At 41.5% G+C, this 17,628-nt stretch overlaps 1 protein-coding gene across 1 annotated transcript in view; it reads left to right on the plus strand.

Moving 5' to 3' along the window:
- The window catches only part of LOC142749969 (atrial natriuretic peptide receptor 1-like), a 140,538-nt gene that overhangs the window by 28,987 nt on the left and 93,923 nt on the right, over positions 1 to 17,628 (plus strand). The window lies entirely within an intron of this gene.

The following is a 17,628-nucleotide window of genomic DNA, read 5'->3' on the forward strand; positions in this document are numbered from 1 at the left end:
TTTATAATGTGATGTATAATACCCAAGATTGAAAAAACCTATGATTCAGAGCCACAAGGAATCATTTCGCCTTAAATAAAACGCAAAAAGTCAACAAACTAAAAAGAAACTTTAAACACACAACTAATATAGAATATAGACAAAAAATTATTAAGATTACATAAAGAACTTTTCCCTTTATTGAATGACTATACTAATAAATAACTGATGGGTTATAGTCATTCGCTTGTAAATAATGAGCCACTATTAGATATACTACACTGAGTACGTATATAAAAACATATGTTCTTCTCCCGTCAAAGCATGTACATTGTTTCAACGATGTAGAGTGTATGTTATATGTTTATTACACATCAACATCTTTTAATGTCACTTAGTTTGATATAAGTTAACATATATTTTTAATTTCTGCCACTCCGATTTTCTTTTGTTTTCATCCATTTCCCATATAGAGTGTTGTTTTTTACAATTTTCATCCTTAATAAATTATACTCAGCAGCTGACCAACAAGAATTTAAATATCAAGTGTCTCTCATAGAAGTCATCCACCTTAGAATACATGCCGCGCGTGATTTTGGCCCGCACATCGGTCCAATCTTAGTGTAAGTACATATACTTAACAATTAACCCAAATAGGGCTTCCAACTACCCTATTGACACTACAATACATCTAGTCTACACACTTAGCCAGTATTAAACATGTTAATATACTTACGATCGATTCAAGTTTTTTTCAGGTTTTCAGAGTTAGAAGTGTAACTTCCGGTCTTGCGGTCCACCGTTACCATGCCTTATGGAACGCAAACAAAAAATAAAAAAGAATCTTACGTCAAACCGGAAATGTTAGAACTCAGTAATTAATGAATAGGATCATTCTACAATAAACTATTATTGAACCTACGCTCAAATATAGATACTCTGAATGCGACTGCATTACACTTGATCATCCTTAGTAACTTATCATAAAGCATATACATAAATTCTATAATACAAACGGAGTTTGTGTGAACACAGTTAGACACTAATTAGCGCTACTTACGAACACCTGTGCAATCTAGCATATAAGACACACATCTCTCTAAGTCAGCTAGCTTCAGCCATGATTAAGGACGCTTGAAGCGTCAGAAACGCGTAGGCTTCCTACCATCATCAACCATTTTTTCCTACACCACTAAGATAGCACGCTGTGCTCTTTACCCCTGTTTTTACTAGCCAAAATGCTCTTGGCACATTAAACTTGGAAAAACCTGTTCCATTTTACTCAATCGTTGGTGCTGGATCTCTACTTTCTCTTTTTTACTTTATACTTACTAGAGAATAAATTAAAATTAAACTGTGCTTGTAAGGAGCTGTTCACACGGAGTATTTTGCAGGCAGAAAAAAATTTGAGGCAGATTTTGACCTGCCTGTGGGAAAAACACAGCAAAAAAACTATTTTTCTTGCCACAGGATATGTCTTAAATGTCAGATAGATGCGGGTCCCACCTCTGGGACCCGCATCTATCTCTAGAACGGGGCCCCCTAAACCCCATTATATCTGTCTCCCGTCCACTTCCTGGTTACATGGTCGAGTTACGGAAACAGCGTAACTCTCTGAGCTACGCAGTTTCCGTAACTCCCATAGAACTGAATAGTAGTTACGGAAACAGCATAGCATGCTTCGCTGCTTCTGTAACTGCCATTCACTACTATGGGAGTTACGCAAACAGCATAGCTCAGCGAGTTACGCTGTTTCCGTAACTCATCCATGTATTGCAGTGTATTCTACCAGAGATCTAATGATCGCTGGTTCAAGTCCCCTAGGGGGAACTAATAAAATGTGTAAAAAAAAAAAAAAAAGTTAGATACATTTTCAGGAGTGTAACATTTTTTTAAAAGTAAAAAAAAACAACCTTTTCGCATTTTTCCCCAAGCACAATGTAAAAATAAAAAAATTGGTATCGCTGCGTCCGTAAAAGTCCGAAACTATTACACTATAGCATTATTTGATACACAGTGAACGGCGTAAATTAAATTAATTTAAAACCCCAGAATCGTTGTCTTTTGGTCATCATAGCGCTAAAAATAATTTAATAAAAAGTGATAAAAAAATCGCATGTACCAAAAAAATGGTGCTAATAAAAACTACAGCTCGTCCCGCAAAAACTGAGCCCTCACATCACTCAAACAATGGAAAAATATAAGTTATGACTCTCGGAATGTGGTGAAACTGAACAAATTATTTTTTTTAACCAATAGTTTTTTCTTTGTAAAAGAAGTAAAATATGATTTTTTTCCCTATTTTCTGTTGTCTTATAGTCAGGTGCATCTTATAGTCCGAAAAATACGGTATGTCTCTTTTTAATGGGTAAAGCAAGCAAACTGATTTATGAACTTGATGGACATGTGTCTTTTTTCAACCGTACTAACTATGTAACTGCAAAAAAATAAAATAATATTTCTTAATGATATTACCAAGTAAAACCTTTAGTATTCTGGAATATTTCATCTTAACTTGGACCCATCTGCACTAAACTTTATGGATAGATCATTCGAATTTAAATAATTCTGAAAATGTAATATCTCATTTAATAATAAATGTATATATACAGGGAGATGAATATGCTTATGCAGAGTTGGCTATATTTTTGTAAGTTACTTTATACTTACTAGAGAATAAATTAAAATTAAACTGTGCTTGTAAGGAGCTGTTCACATGGAGTATTTTGCAGGCAGAAAAAAAGGCAGATTTTGACCTGCCTGGGGGGAAAACACAGCAAAAATCTCTTTTCTGGCTTTCATTGATTTCAGTGGGAGGTCGGAGGCAGAACCGTGGTAAGAAATGACATGCCACTTTCTTTGCTGCGAGTGGCTAACAGGCACTCAGAACAAACCCGCCTCCCATTGAAATGAATGGGAGGTGGTTTTGGAAATTTTTTGGGCGCTGATTCCGGCAGCGGTTTCCACGTCAAAATCAGCACCAAAGAACTCTGTGTGAAATGGGCCTTTAAAGTGTATAGTATATTCCCCTGCTTATCACTGCTAGTGTCCATGTGATGACTGTAAAAGCAAATGTCGAATGCTGAAGATTTTTTGTGCAATTGTGAGTATTTGTTTGCAAAACCTTTAACCCCTTGGAGACACAGCAAGTTTTTTTTCAAATTTGACATGTGTCAATTTATGTGTTAATAACTTGGGAATGCTTTTAATTATCCAAGCGATTCTGAGATTCTTTTCTTGTGACATATTGTACTTTATGTTAGTGAAAAAAAATTATCGAAAAATTATCTAAAATGCTGCCTCTGGCAGCTGAGAGCAGGGAGATTTGACGGTTCCCTGCTCTGTTTACTTTATCCTGATGCAGTGCCATAAAAAGGCATATGCATCAGAATAAAGCCCGTTAGTGGCCGCCGTTAAAAGGCGTATTGGCGGGGGCGTGTCTTGGATGCCGAACAGAGCGGTCGCATCTCCCTGAGCTCCGCTCCGAGACCTCTCAGCTACGACATTAGCGACGATACATACCTCCGGTTTGACAACCCTCTCACCTCTGGAAACCGCGGCAGCATGATGACCCGGACGAAGTCCTCGAAAACGGGACCTAAACGTCTCACAGACTTCTTCCCCGCCAGGGAAAGCAAGCATGGCGGCGAGACAACCTCCGAGACCAACGTCCCGCCAGCCTCTCCTACCTTGCCTGAAGGAGATCGGGACGTCAACCCCTCTAAGACGACAGCCGAGGGTGAGTCTGTGCCCTGGGGGGAAGGGGAAGCAGAATCGCCTAAAGAGGCAACCATGGGGAAAGGACGCTTTGCTGCACTATCAAGTAGCCCCATATCTAAGATGGCGTCCTCACCTCGTGTATCAGAGGAGTCTCCTCCCCCCAGTCCTGCAGGACTTACAAGTGCACAAGCTCCTAGGGTGGAAGATATATTTACACAGTCTGTGGCCATTGAAGATATACCCTCATCGGATCAAGTGGCTTCAGAAGCCTTTATAAAAAATATGGTACTAGCCCTCCGAGGCTCCTTTCACAACGATTTATTAGGATTCACCACTAAACTCTCCAACGCTATTGACGACTTAGGAGACCGAGTAGACCACGTGGAGACAAAAATGAGTGAACTCACTAATGCACATAACGATATAGTGGATGCTCATGTGTCTTTGGAGGAAGAAATGCAAGCTTTAAAATACAAGTTGGCTGATTTGGAGGATCGCAATAGACGGAATAACGTCAAATTTAGAGGAATTCCAGAGTCCGTCCAACCTTCCAACCTCACCGCTTACTTACAGCAACTTATTAAGGATGTATTGCCTAATTCCAAACCTGCGGATCTTATCATAGATAGAGCCCATAGGCTCCCTAAACCCAAATCTATTTCTGCTGATTTGCCACGAGATGTGATAGCAAGGATTCATTTTTATAATACCAAGGATTCCCTCATGTCTGCGGCACGAAGATTACCGGCTTTACCTGTACCTTATGAAAAGATACACATCTATGCGGATCTCTCCCAAGCGACCCTGCAAACTAGGAGGAAATTTCTGCCTCTTACACTGGCGCTAAGGAAGAACGACGTGGGATACAGATGGGGATTCCCTACCAAATTACTGGTGTATAGGAATGGAGTCCTGCATACCATGGCGGATGTAGAGGAAGGATCGGCCCTGCTTCATAAATGGGGACTGACGCCTATTCTGCCCAATACAGTTCCTACTAGAAGGTCCCCCTCGAGACTCTCACCGGAGTGGATTGGGAAATCTCGTCCTTAAACGTCCCGGGGTATGGGTTGCTACATGGAGGTCGAGATGGTGTCCAAGTAGACTTTTTCCCCACTTGTCTTCGGTGACTCTCAGCCGGATATCTGGCGGAGTTACTTTCTCACTACGTGATGCTATTCTTGCTACAGTTTCCAAGTTTTTACCTTCCTTCCCTGTCCTCCTTCCTTAAAATTGCTGTTATACGATTATTGTCATATATACCAGGCATGTTATGTTATGATCCTATCCTAGCTCGAATATGGGGTTTAATTCATATGAAGCATTTTACATGTATTATTTATGGCGGTTAAATTTGTATCTCTGAACACCAGAGGGCTAAATTCACCCTTCAAGAGAGCTTCGGTGTGGAAGGATGCTTTGGCTTCCAACTCTGATATAATCTGTCTACAAGAGACACATTTTGCCAAAGACCATTGTCCCAAATTTACTCATCCAAAATTTCCACTAATTTACCTCTCTAATGCTGATAAGAAAAGGGCGGGAGTGATGATAGGCTTTAAGGACACAGTATCCTTTCAATTGCAGTCTTCCATTAATGATGAGCGGGGGAGATTTTTGATACTGGTAGGTCTGCTTAACAACTGTCCCATCACTATTGCTAATATTTATGCTCCCAATACGTCACAAGTACGTTTCCTCAACAAGACTATGCGCAAAATTCGCAAAATTATGCAAGGGAAACTTATAGTCTGTGGGGACTTCAATATAATCCCGGACGCTAAATGGGACTCTACTAAACAGGGGAGAAGATCTCCCCCGACTCTGACCCCATGGTTACTTAAGGAGGATTTATATGACACGTTTAGATGTATGAATTCTTCTTCTAGAGAATATACTTTTTATTCCACAAGACACCGATCATTTTCTAGAATAGATCTTTTCTTGGTGGATAGGAATTCTATAGCAGGGATTAAAGCTTCTGAGATAGGACAGATAACTTGGTCGGATCACGCCCCCTCATATCTCCTTCTCTCTTTAGGGCCTGCCCCCTTACCAAGATCCTCATGGCGGATCAACAATTTTCTTATTAGTCTTCCCAAATATAAGGAAAAAATCTACTCTCAATTACAAGAATATTTTCTTTTGAATGGTTCTCCGGACCTAAACCCATTCACTCTATGGAATGCACATAAGGCGGTTATGAGGGGGTTCTTGATACAGCAAGGGGCACAATATAAAAAAATGAAAACGGCTGCTCTGACTTCTTTACTGTCTGATATACGCTCCGCGGAACAGGAACTCCAACTAAATCCATCTTCGTCATTGCATAACAAACTCATGACCCTTAGAAGGAAGCTGCAGGCCCTCCTTATAGACGAATTTGATAAAAAGATTGCTGCCTTAAGATTAAACTACTATACTTCTTATAATAAGTCCAGTAAACTGATGGCGAATAAAATTAAACAACGTCAGCAAAAAACTAAAATCACTCACTTAGTCGATCCAGCAGATGGGTCTAGGATCTCTAACCCACAAACTATAGCAGATCAATTTAGCTCCTATTATTCTAAACTATACAACTTGAAGTCTGATCCCCAAACTCCACAACCTTTGGATAAAGAAATCCAAACCTTTTTAGAGTCGGTTCAGTTGCCTTCCGTATCTCCGGATCAACTATCCAGTTTAAACGCTCCGGTATCACTTTTAGAGGTGTCCAAAATTATCAATTTATCTAAATCCAACAAATCCCCTGGTCCGGATGGGTTCTCCAACGAATACTACAGAACCTTTAATACCATTCTCGCCCCCCATCTAACCGCAGTCTTTAATAAGGCAATGTCAGAAGGTAATATGCCCCGAGAGATGCTGGAAGCCACGATAGTGACTATCCCTAAACCTGGGAAATCCCCTACAATCCCGGCCAACTTCAGACCCATTTCCCTCCTTAATTGTGATACTAAATTATACGCTAAACTTATAGCCACCCGCTTGATTGACATTTTACCCACATTAGTACATTCGGATCAGGTGGGATTCACGAAGGGGAGGCAGGCTCCGGATGGAACTAGAAGGGTAGTGGATCTTATAACTAAAATAAGTCTGTCTCGAGCGCCTTCTCTCCTCCTTACCCTGGATGCAGAGAAGGCGTTTGATAGAATACACTGGGGGTTCGCATTTTCGACGTTGATGAAATTTGGATTCGAGGGGAACATATTTAAGGCTATCCAGGCACTATATACTCTACCTACAGCTAAAGTTCTCTCTAATGGTTACTTATCTACCCCCTTTAACATTACTAATGGTACCAGGCAGGGGTGCCCGCTGTCCCCCTTATTGTTTACGCTAGTTATGGAACCATTAGCAGAATCTATAAGATCTAACTTGCTGATTCGGGGTATCCCAGTAGGGTTTCGACAACATAAAATTGGACTATTCGCAGATGATATAATTTTGACCATCACTGACCCTTTATCCTCCCTAAGGGAAATTTCTCAAGTCATCTCTAAATTTGGATTAGTATCCTACTATAAAGTGAATGCATCTAAATCTCAAATTCTTGGGATTTTCATCTCTCCGTCCCTGAAACAATCTATAATAACTGAGTTCCCATATCAATGGGAAAACTCTTCAATTCCTTATCTGGGAATTCAAATCAGCTACCCCTTGTCGCAACTTCCCAAAATAAATTTTGATCCTCTTCTAACGTCCTTACAGAGGGAATTGGATCAAATTGCTTTGCACGAGCCTTCATGGTTAGGACGCAATGTGTGCTATAAGATGTTCATACTACCCAAAATATTATACTACTTACGCACCCTACCAATCCCTATACCTCAAATATGGTTCTCTAGGTTCCAGAAGCAGCTTCAAAACTTTTTATGGGGAGGAAGGAGGCCTAGAATAGCAACGTCCCTCCTGTTGAAACGGAAGCATAGAGGGGGCTGGGAGTACCTAATCTCTTAGCTTATCATAGAACATTTGTAGTAAAACAATCTGAAAAATGGTTTACTTGCTCTTCTGGAGTTAGCTGGCCAGCGATCGAACAACAATTGATAGGGGGGCTGCCGTTGTCTACAGTACTGATGGCCTATGCCTTGAGGCCTGACCTTCTCCTTCCCAACATCCCCACAATTAAAGTTGCAATACAATGTTGGCTTTATTTCATGGCGCAACCCGCGGGGATTCCGGGGAGAGGCACGACTCAGATACCGTTGGGAGTACTTGAAACATTAATCCCCAACCTAGGAATCAAACACTGGCCGGTGAACGGTATCCAGTACGTTTCTGATCTATTTTTGGGGAAAGAGATGAAGTCCTTTAACAACATTCAGAGACAGTTTGGGATCTCGGAGAGAGATATTTATAAATATACTCAGATTAAATCTTATCTGACGTCCTCGCCTCTGACCGGACTCCAAGCATCCAAATCAGCGGCGGCACTTCTGTCTGGATCTGGCTGGGGGGGTAGCAACCTTACGGCTAGAATATATGATGCAATGAATGGGGATGTGGAGACTTCTAGGCGAGCACACTTTCTGAACTGGGAAAGGGACATGGGGAAATCTTTCTCCATGGCACAATGGGAAACAGCGATTAAATGGACTTTGAAGTCCTCAGTTTGCATGAACCTTTTGGAAGTTTTCCATAAGGTTCTGTTGCGATGGTACTATACTCCGACCAAACTGGCGAGGATATATCCTCAAACCTCTAACCTATGTTGGCGTAACTGTGGTCAAGAGGGCTCGCTATATCATATATTTTGGGGATGTCCCCACCTGAGGACCTTTTGGGCCAACATTTTTCAACTACTATCAGAGGTCTTGAAGATTCCTGTTGTCCAGGAGCCAGGGGTAGCATTGTTATCCTTGGAGATAGAAAAGTTCCCGCCGATTTACCGACCCTTAGTGTGCCATGTTTTGCTCACAGCGAAGTTATTGATAGCTAAAGCCTGGAAGTCTCCAATACCACCCACACAAGAGGAGGTAATAGCTAGGGTGTCAACGCATTGTGTATATGAACGCATTTTTTATCTAAGACAACAGAGATATGCTTCTTATATCGCCTTTTGGAATCCCTGGATAATATATCATAAAGTGGAGATGGAGATAACACAGATATCAGCAATTTCCCTTCCCTCCTAACCTTCCCCCCTGTACCTCCCCTTGTTTCTGGTTCTCTGTTAAAAGTTTTGCGTGCAAGATGGACTACTTTGAAGCATTGATATATACTTGTATATGAAGCACTTTATGTAACATTTGTTGTTTATTTGAAAATTATAATAAAAATAATTGCAAAAAAAAAAAAAAAAAAAGGCGTATTGGCGGTCACTAACGGGTTAAGCCATAAAAATGAGAATCTACATTTTTTCAAAAAAAAATACAATGTTTTAATTTTTACAAGGAATGAAGGAGAAAAAGCACCCCAACATTTGTAAAGCAACTTCTCCCAATTACGGAAATACACCATATGCGGTCATATACTTATGTTTGAACACATGGCAGCCCTCAGAAGGGAAGGAGCGCTTTTTGGAATTTTGCTTTTGGAGCTGAAATGTTAAATAATTTTGTGTCAAAAAGACAAAAGTATAGTAGGTATGATACCTTTATTGGCTAACCATAAAAGTTCTATATGCAAGCTTTCAGAGCACAGAGGCCCCTTCTTCAGGCGCGTTAACAAATGAATGACTTAGAAAAAAGCACAACATTTAGATGTTACACAAAGACAATTAGTACATGAGGTGATACATCATTAAGATAAGTCGGGGCAATAAAACTGAGGTTATAGGGGTGATGACTTAGGAGTTAAGGGATCTGGAGTCAGTCTGATGGGGCATGTGACGTGTGTCCATGTAGTGGCTCATAAATCCAGGTGTTAGATTGAGGCCTTGTGTCAATGACTGGAATTTTATCATCATCTTGAATTCCCAAATTTTTTTTCTCTGTTGTTTTTAAAATGACCCTTCAGAATTAGGACCTTTAGATCTGCCAAACTGTGATCATGTCCAGAGAAGTGTTTTCCCACAGGTGTATCCACCTCCTGTTTTATTGTATGTCTGTGGAGATTCATCCTGGTTTGTAGTTTTTGTATGGTTTCTCCAATGTAGATTCCTTTATTGATGCACCTTGTACACAGGATCATGTACACTACATTGGAGGATGTACAGGAGAACGTGGATTTTATAGTCCTGCTGTGTGTTTGGTATGTGGATGGTGTTTGATGACAAGATGTTGGTACAGGTCTTGCATTTTCTACTGTTGCAAGGAAAGATGCCAGTCTCTGATGGTGGTGAGAGGGCACTTCTGACCAGGAGATTCCTTAGGTTTGGTGGCTGTTTGTATGCAAGGAGAGGTAAATCCGGGAATATTTCCTTCAGTTTATTGTCTTTGTGAAATATAGGTTGGAGATCAGCAGAAATTTTCCTCAAGATGTTCATTTGTGGGTTGTATATGACCACTAGGGGCACCCTGCTTTTGTCTTCCTTCTTTTTGTACTCCAGAAGATTGCTCCTTGGAATTCTTGTTGCTCTGTAGATCTGATCATCTATAATCCTTGGATGGTATCCTTGTTGTAAGAATGTATTCCTCAGTGATAGCAGATGTTTTTCTCGGTCTTCACTGTCTGAACAGATTCGTATGTACCGCAGAGCCTGGCTGTAGATGATGGATTTCTTTATGTGTCTCGGATTAAAGCTGTTCCATCTCAGATATGCTGGACGGCCTGTAGGTTTATGGTAGATTGTTGTTTGTATGTTATTGTTTCTCATGTACACTACCGTTCAAAAGTTTAGGGTCACTTAGAAATTTCCTTATTTTTGAAAGAAAAGCACAGTTTTTTTCAATGAAGATAACATTAAATTAATCAGAAATACACTCTATACATTGTTAATGTGGTAAATGACTATTCTAGCTGCAAACTTCTGTTTTTTAATGCAATATCTACATAGGTGTATAGAGGCCCATTTCCAGCAACCATCACTCCAGTGTTCTAATGGTACATTGTGTTTGCTAACTGTGTTAGAAGGCTAATGGATGATTAGAATACACTTGAAAACCTTGTGCAATTATGTTAGCACCGCTGTAAACAGTTTTGCTGTTTAGAGGAGCTATAAAACTGACCTTCCTTTGAGCTAGTGGAGAATCTGGAGCATTACATTTGAGGGTTCGATTAAACTCTCCAAATGGCTAGAAAAAAAGAGCTTTCATGTGAAACTCGACAGTCTATTCTTGTTCTCAGAAATGAAGGCTATTCCATTCGAGAAATTGCCAAAAAACTGAAGATTTCCTACAACGGTGTGTAATACTCCCTTCAGAGGACAGCACAAACAGGCTCTAACCAGAGTAGAAAGAGAAGTGGGAGGCCCCGCTGCACAACTGAGCAACAAGACAAGTACATTAGAGTCTCTAGTTTGAGAAATAGACGCCTCACAGGTCCTCAACTGGCAGCTTCATTAAATAGTACCCGCAAAACGCCAGTGTCAACGTCTACAGTGAAGAGGCGACTCCGGTATGCTGGCCTTCAGGGCAGAGTGGCAAAGAAAAAGCCAAATCTGAGACTGGCTAATAAAAGGAAAAGATTAATATGGGCAAAAGCACACAGACATTGGACAGAGGAAGATTGGAAAAAAGTGTTATGGACAGACGAATCGAAGTTTGAGGTGTTTGGATCACACAGAAGAACATTTGTTAGACGCAGAACAACTGAAAAGATGCTGGAAGAGTGCCTGACGCCATCTGTCAAGCATGGTGGAGGTAATGTGATGGTCTGGGGTTGCTTTGATGCTGGTAAAGTGGGAGATTTGTACAAGGTAAAAGGGATTTTGAATAAGGAAGGCTATCACTCCATTTTGCAACGCCATGCCATACCCTGTGGACAGAGCTTGATTGGAGCCAATTTCATCCTACAACAGGACAATGACCCAAAGCACACCTCCAAATGATGCAAGAACTATTTAGGGAAGAAGCAGGCAGCTGGTATTCTATCTGTAATGGAGTGGCCAGCGCAGTCACCAGATCTAAACCCCATAGAGCTGTTGTGGGAGTAGCTTGACCGTATGGTACGCAAGAAGTGCCCATCAAGCCAATCCAACTTGTGGGAGGGGCTTCTGGAAGCATGGGGTGAAATTTCTCCCGATTACCTCAGCAAATTAACAGCTAGAATGCCAAAGGTCAGCAATGCTGTAATTGCTGCAAATGGAGCATTCTTTGACGAAAGCAAAGTTTGAAGTAGAAAATTATTATTTCAAATAAAAATCATTATTTCTAACCTTGTCAATGTTTTGACTATATTTTCTAGTCATTTTGCAACTCATTTGATAAATATAAGTGTGAGTTTTCATGGAAAACACAAAATTGTCTGGGTGACCCCAAACTTTTGAACGGTAGTGTATATTCTCATGTCCAGGAAATGTATTTGAGATGTAGAGTAGTTGAGAGTGAGTTTGATGGTAGGATGGAACTTGTTGAAGTTTATATGGAAAGAAAGCAGTTCATGTTCAGAGCCTGTCCAGGTTATCAACAGGTCATCAATGTACCGGAAATATGCTACAGGTTTAGTTGCGCAGGTTGATACAAACTCTTCCTCTAGTTTGGCCATGAACAGGTTAGCATATTGTGGTGACATTTTGCTACCCATAGCGCTTCCCATACATTGCAGATATATATTTTTGTCAAATAAAAAATAATTGTGATGGAGTACGAACCTGATGAGTTGTAGGGCTGGCTCTGTCGCTAGATTGTTCTTTTGAAGAAAGTGTTGGAATGCGGCTATGCCATCCTCATGGAGGATGTTAAACTACAGAGACTCCACATCCATAGTTGCCAATATTGTTCCCTCTGTTTGCAGATGACGTCTGTGGTGTCCTGGACATAACTGGGTGTGCACCTCACCAAGGGCTTTAGAAGATTTTCCACCCAGCCAGAAATATTCAGAGTAAGGGCGGGTTCACACATGGCGGAATTTCACTTAAATTCCGCTGCGGACACTCCGCAGCGTTAATCCGCAGCGGAGCCGTTTCTCCATTGACTTTCACTTTAATTTAGCAGTGTTCGTTTACACGATGCGTACAATTCCGCTGCGGAGCATAGGCTGCGGAGCGGAATTTGGTGTCCGCAGCATGCTCTGTCTGTTGCGGAGCAGTGGCGGACTGGTTGCGGACTCATGGCGGAATTTCTCCATTGACTTCAATGGAGAGTCAAAATTCCGCAATGAAGTCCGCAGATCTTATGTGTGCTGCGGAGCGTATTGTTTTTACTACCATGACATTTCTTCATTCTGGCTGGACCTATGTATTTCTAGGTCTACAGCCAGACTGAGGAAGTCAATGGGGCTCCCGTAATGACGGGAGCGTTGCTAGGAGACGTCTGTAAATAGTCACTGTCCAGGGTGCTGAAAGAGTTACGCGATCGGCAGTAACTGTTTCTGCACCCGGGACAGTGACTACCGATCTCAATATACATGTATCTGTAAAAAAAAATATAAGTTCATACTTACCGAGAACTCCCTGCGTCTGTCTCCAGTCCGGCCTCCCAGGATGACGTTTCAGTGTAAGTGACGGCTGCAGCCAATCACAGGCCAAGCACAGGCTGCAGCGGTCACATGGACTGGAGCGTCATCCAGGGAGGTCGGGCCGGATGCCGAAAGAGGGACGCGTCACCAAGACAACGGGCGGTAAGTATGAATTTCTTTGACTTTCACTAGGGAAAGTGCTGTCCCTTCTCTCTATCCTGCACTGAATAGGGAGAAGAGAAGCACTTTTCCTGCAGTCCGCAGCGGCCAGTCCGCATCAATTTTCTGCACATTTTGTGCAGATCCGCTGCAGAATCTGCAACGCAGATTCTGTGCGGCATTGATGCGGACAGTTGCGGAGGAATTCCGCCATGTGTGGTCATGCCCTTAAAGTCCCAACACCTGAAATGATTGGTCTCCCTTAATTGCCTTCTTTATGTATTTTAGGTAACATATAGAATGTACCCATTCTGGGATTGTCCGGTATAAGGTCCAGTAAACTGTCTGACACAGTGTTGAAACTATTGATGATATGCACAAGTTCCTCTGTGTATTGTTTGGTGGGACCTTCTTTAAGCAGGGTGTAGTATTTTTTGTCTGAGTGTTGTCTGTGTGCCTCCTGGATGTAGTCAGATGTATTCAGAATTACTACAGTGCCTCCTTTATCAGCGGGTTTGATGATGATATCTCTGTTGGATTTTAGTGATTTTGTTTCATTCCTTTCCTCCATGCTGAGATTGTGTGTTACTTTGTGTTGTTGGTCCAAGATCTCAGATTTAACTTTTTTTCTGAAACAGTTTATGTAGTAATCCAGAGTTTGATTGTATCCAGGTTGTGGGGTCCAGTTTGTCGTCTTCTTCTTTCTTGATGTTTCTTTTCCCATCCCTTCTTGTGATGTCATATCTGTTTTGTCAGAAAATAATTCTTTCAGCCGCAATCTGCGGAAGTATTTCCTCCACGTCACTGCAAAACTGGGCTCTGTCAAGTGGTTTAGTGGGACAAAATGTAAGTCCTTTAGACAGAACATTAATTTCCATCTTACTTGGTTCATACTGAGAGAGGTTTACAACAGAGGATGGCATATCCAAATGGTTAGGTGGATTTTGCTTTCCTTTTTGTATTTTGAGACCCGATTTCTTCCTTAGTCTGTTGAGTTTCTTTTGTTTACAGATGATAAGTTGATGTTGTAATTTATTGTAGAATTATTTTAATACTTGCTTGGTTAGACTTGATTCAGGTCCTTGTATTGTATCACTTTGGGAATTAATCTAATTTTGGATGGTTCTCTTCTTGTTGTAAAAAAAATCCAATAAAGTGATTTCTCAGTCTTTCAGATGATCTGTAGCAAAGTTTCTGTGAAAAGTGAGTGTTGTAGGTATATTCAGTTGGATTCCTGATCATGAGGCCTTTGGGGATAAGATTCTCCTTTTTGCATCTGGTTAGGAAGGATATGTCGCTATTCAGTTGTGCCAGTTTCTTCAGTAGGTTATTAACCCCTTCCCGCTCCTTGACGTACTATTACGTCATGGCAGCTGTATCGTTAGCGCTCCATGCCGTAATAGTACGTCTCGGGAGTAACGGCCGTTTCGGCCGTCCTCCCGACACATACAGGAGCTGTGACGCTGCTGTCTTGTTCAGCAGCTGTCACAGCTCCTACAGCGGGGACCGATCGCTGTGTCCCCGCTGATTAACCCCTTAAAAGCCGCGTTCTATAGAGATCGCGGCTTTTTAGGGGTTAAGCTGCCATCGCCGGCCTGCTACGCGATAGCGGCCGGCGATGGTGACTATGGCAACCGGACACCAAACAATGGCGCCCGGCTATGCCATAGACGGAAGCCTAGTGGGTCCTGACAACGTCAGGACCCACTATGCTTGCTGTCAGTGAGTAGCTGACAGTTCTAATACACTGCACTACGCATGTAGTGCAGTGTATTAGAATAGCGATCAGGGCCTCCTGCCCTCATGTCCCCTAGTGGGACAAAGTAATAAAGTGAAAAAAAAGTTAAAAAAAGATGTGTAAAAATAAGAAAATAAAAGTTTTAAAAGTAATAAAAGTAAAAATCCCCCCTTTTCCCTTATCAGTCCTTTATTATTAATAAAAATATATAAACAAACAAATAAACTATACATAATTGGTATCGCCGCGTCCGTAACGGCCTGAACTACAAAATTATTTCATTATTTATCCCGCACGGTGAACGCCGTAAAATAAAATAATAATAAACCGTACCACAATCACAATTGTTTGGTCACTTCACCTCCCAAAAAATGGAATAAAAAGAGATCAAAAAGTCGCATGTACCTAAAAATGGTACTGATCGAAACTACAGTTCGTTACGCAAAAAATAAGTCCTCGCACGGCTTTATTGATTGAAAAATGAAAACTTTATGGCTCTTAGAATAAGGTAACACAAAAAGTGAATGATTGTTTACAAAACGTATTTTATTGTGCAAACGCCATAAGACATAAAATAAAACCATAAACATCTGGTATCGCCGTAATCGTATCGCCCTGCAGAATAAAGTGAATATTTTATTTATAGCGCACGGTGAACGCTGTAAAAAAAAACGAAAAAAAAAACAATCGTACAATTGCTGTTTTTTAGTCACCACGCCACCTAAAAATAGAATAAAAACTGATCAAAAAGCCGCATGCACCCCAAGAAAACTACAATGGATTCCTCAAGGGGTGTAGTTTCCAAATTGGGGTCACTTTTGGGGGGTTCCCAATGTTTTGGCACCACAAGACCTCTTCAAACCGGACATAGTGCCTAATAAAAAAGAGGCTTCAAAATCCACTAGGTGCTCCTTTGCTTCTGAGGGCGGTGCTTCAGTCCATTACCGCCCGAGGGCCACATGTGGGATATTTCTCAAAACTGCAGAATCTGGGCAATACGTATTAATTTGCGTTTCTCTGATAAATCCTTTTGTGTTATAAAAAAAATGGTATAAAGAGGATTTTCTGACAAAAAAAAAATTTAAATTTCACCTCTACTTTGCGCTAAATTTTTGTGAAACACCTAAAGGGTTCATAAACTTTCTAAATGCTGTTGTGAATACTTTGAGGGGTCTAGTTTCTAAAATGGGGTATTTCATAGGGATTTCTAATATATGGGCCCCTCAAAGCAACTTCAGAACTGAACTGGAACCTAAAAAAATAAATAAATGAGGCAATACTTTGCTTCTTACATTACACTGATAATGAGCTGTGTCCACCCCGAGATGACCCCAGTTTTGACCGTTTGTATAAACGGAGACCCCTATTAGACCGTTCCAGTGCCCGGTTTTCCCCAGCATACACCCCGAGTAGTGTATTTCTATTGATGAGTCCCTGGTACATTTTAAAGGGAGGGTTCAATTCCGCCAGTACCTGCCGTGTAAGAGGGCAAGGTATGGCGTGAAGATGTATAAGCTGTGAGAGTGCATCCGGGTATACCTACAGGTTTAGGATATATGAAGGAAAGGCCACCCCCAAACCAGACTGCATCCTGGACTACAATAGGTACATGGGAGGGATGGACTTGTAAGATCAAGCCCTGAAGCCCTACAGCGCCATGCGGTGAGGTATAAGAAGCTGGCCGGGCACATCATACAGATGGCTTTGTACAATGCGTACGTGCTACGTCGATGTGCAGGCCAGACGGGAACTTTCCTGGAATTTCAAGAGGTGATTATCAAGAACCTAATCTTTAGGGACCAAGAAGGGGGGGCACCCAGTACTTCTGGAAGCGGGGCCACACGCATCGTACCAGGGCAGCAACACTTTCCAGGGGAAGTTCCCCAAACTGGCAAGAAGGGAAAAAGTCAAAAGAGGTGCAAAGTCTGCTATAAGAGGGCGATAATGCATGACGCAATATATCAATGTGACACGTGTCCCGAATAACCAGAGATCTGTATGAAAGGGTTTTAAAATTTATCATCCATCCCTTGGTTTATAATTTACCCCAATTTTACTTACCCTGATGCACTCCACACAGCTTATCCCCCCACGTCTTTCCCCTCTGGGCCCTGCTGTGTGTCCAGGCAGCTGATAACAGCCACATGTAGGGTATTGCCATACCCGGGAGAACCCACATTACAGTTTATGGGGTGTAGGTCTCAGGTCAAAATGCTCACTACACCTCTATATGAATGCCTTAAGGGTGTAGTTTTTAAAACGGGGTCACTTCTTGCGGGTTTCAACTGTACTGGTACCTCAGGGGCTTCTGCATACATGACTTCGCACTCGAAAATCCCCAGTAGGCCAAATGGTGGTCCTTTCCTTCTGAGCCCTCCCATGGGCCCAAACGGCAGTTTATCACAACAAATGGGGTATTGCGGCCCTCAGAACAAATTGCGCAACAGAATGGGGTATTTTGTTTCTTGTGAAAATAAGAAATTTTCTGCCAAAACTACATATTATTTGAAAAAAATAATTTTGTT

Source organism: Rhinoderma darwinii, chromosome 1, assembly GCF_050947455.1.
Source record: "Rhinoderma darwinii isolate aRhiDar2 chromosome 1, aRhiDar2.hap1, whole genome shotgun sequence".
In the NCBI taxonomy this organism is placed as follows: Eukaryota; Metazoa; Chordata; class Amphibia; order Anura; family Rhinodermatidae; genus Rhinoderma; species Rhinoderma darwinii.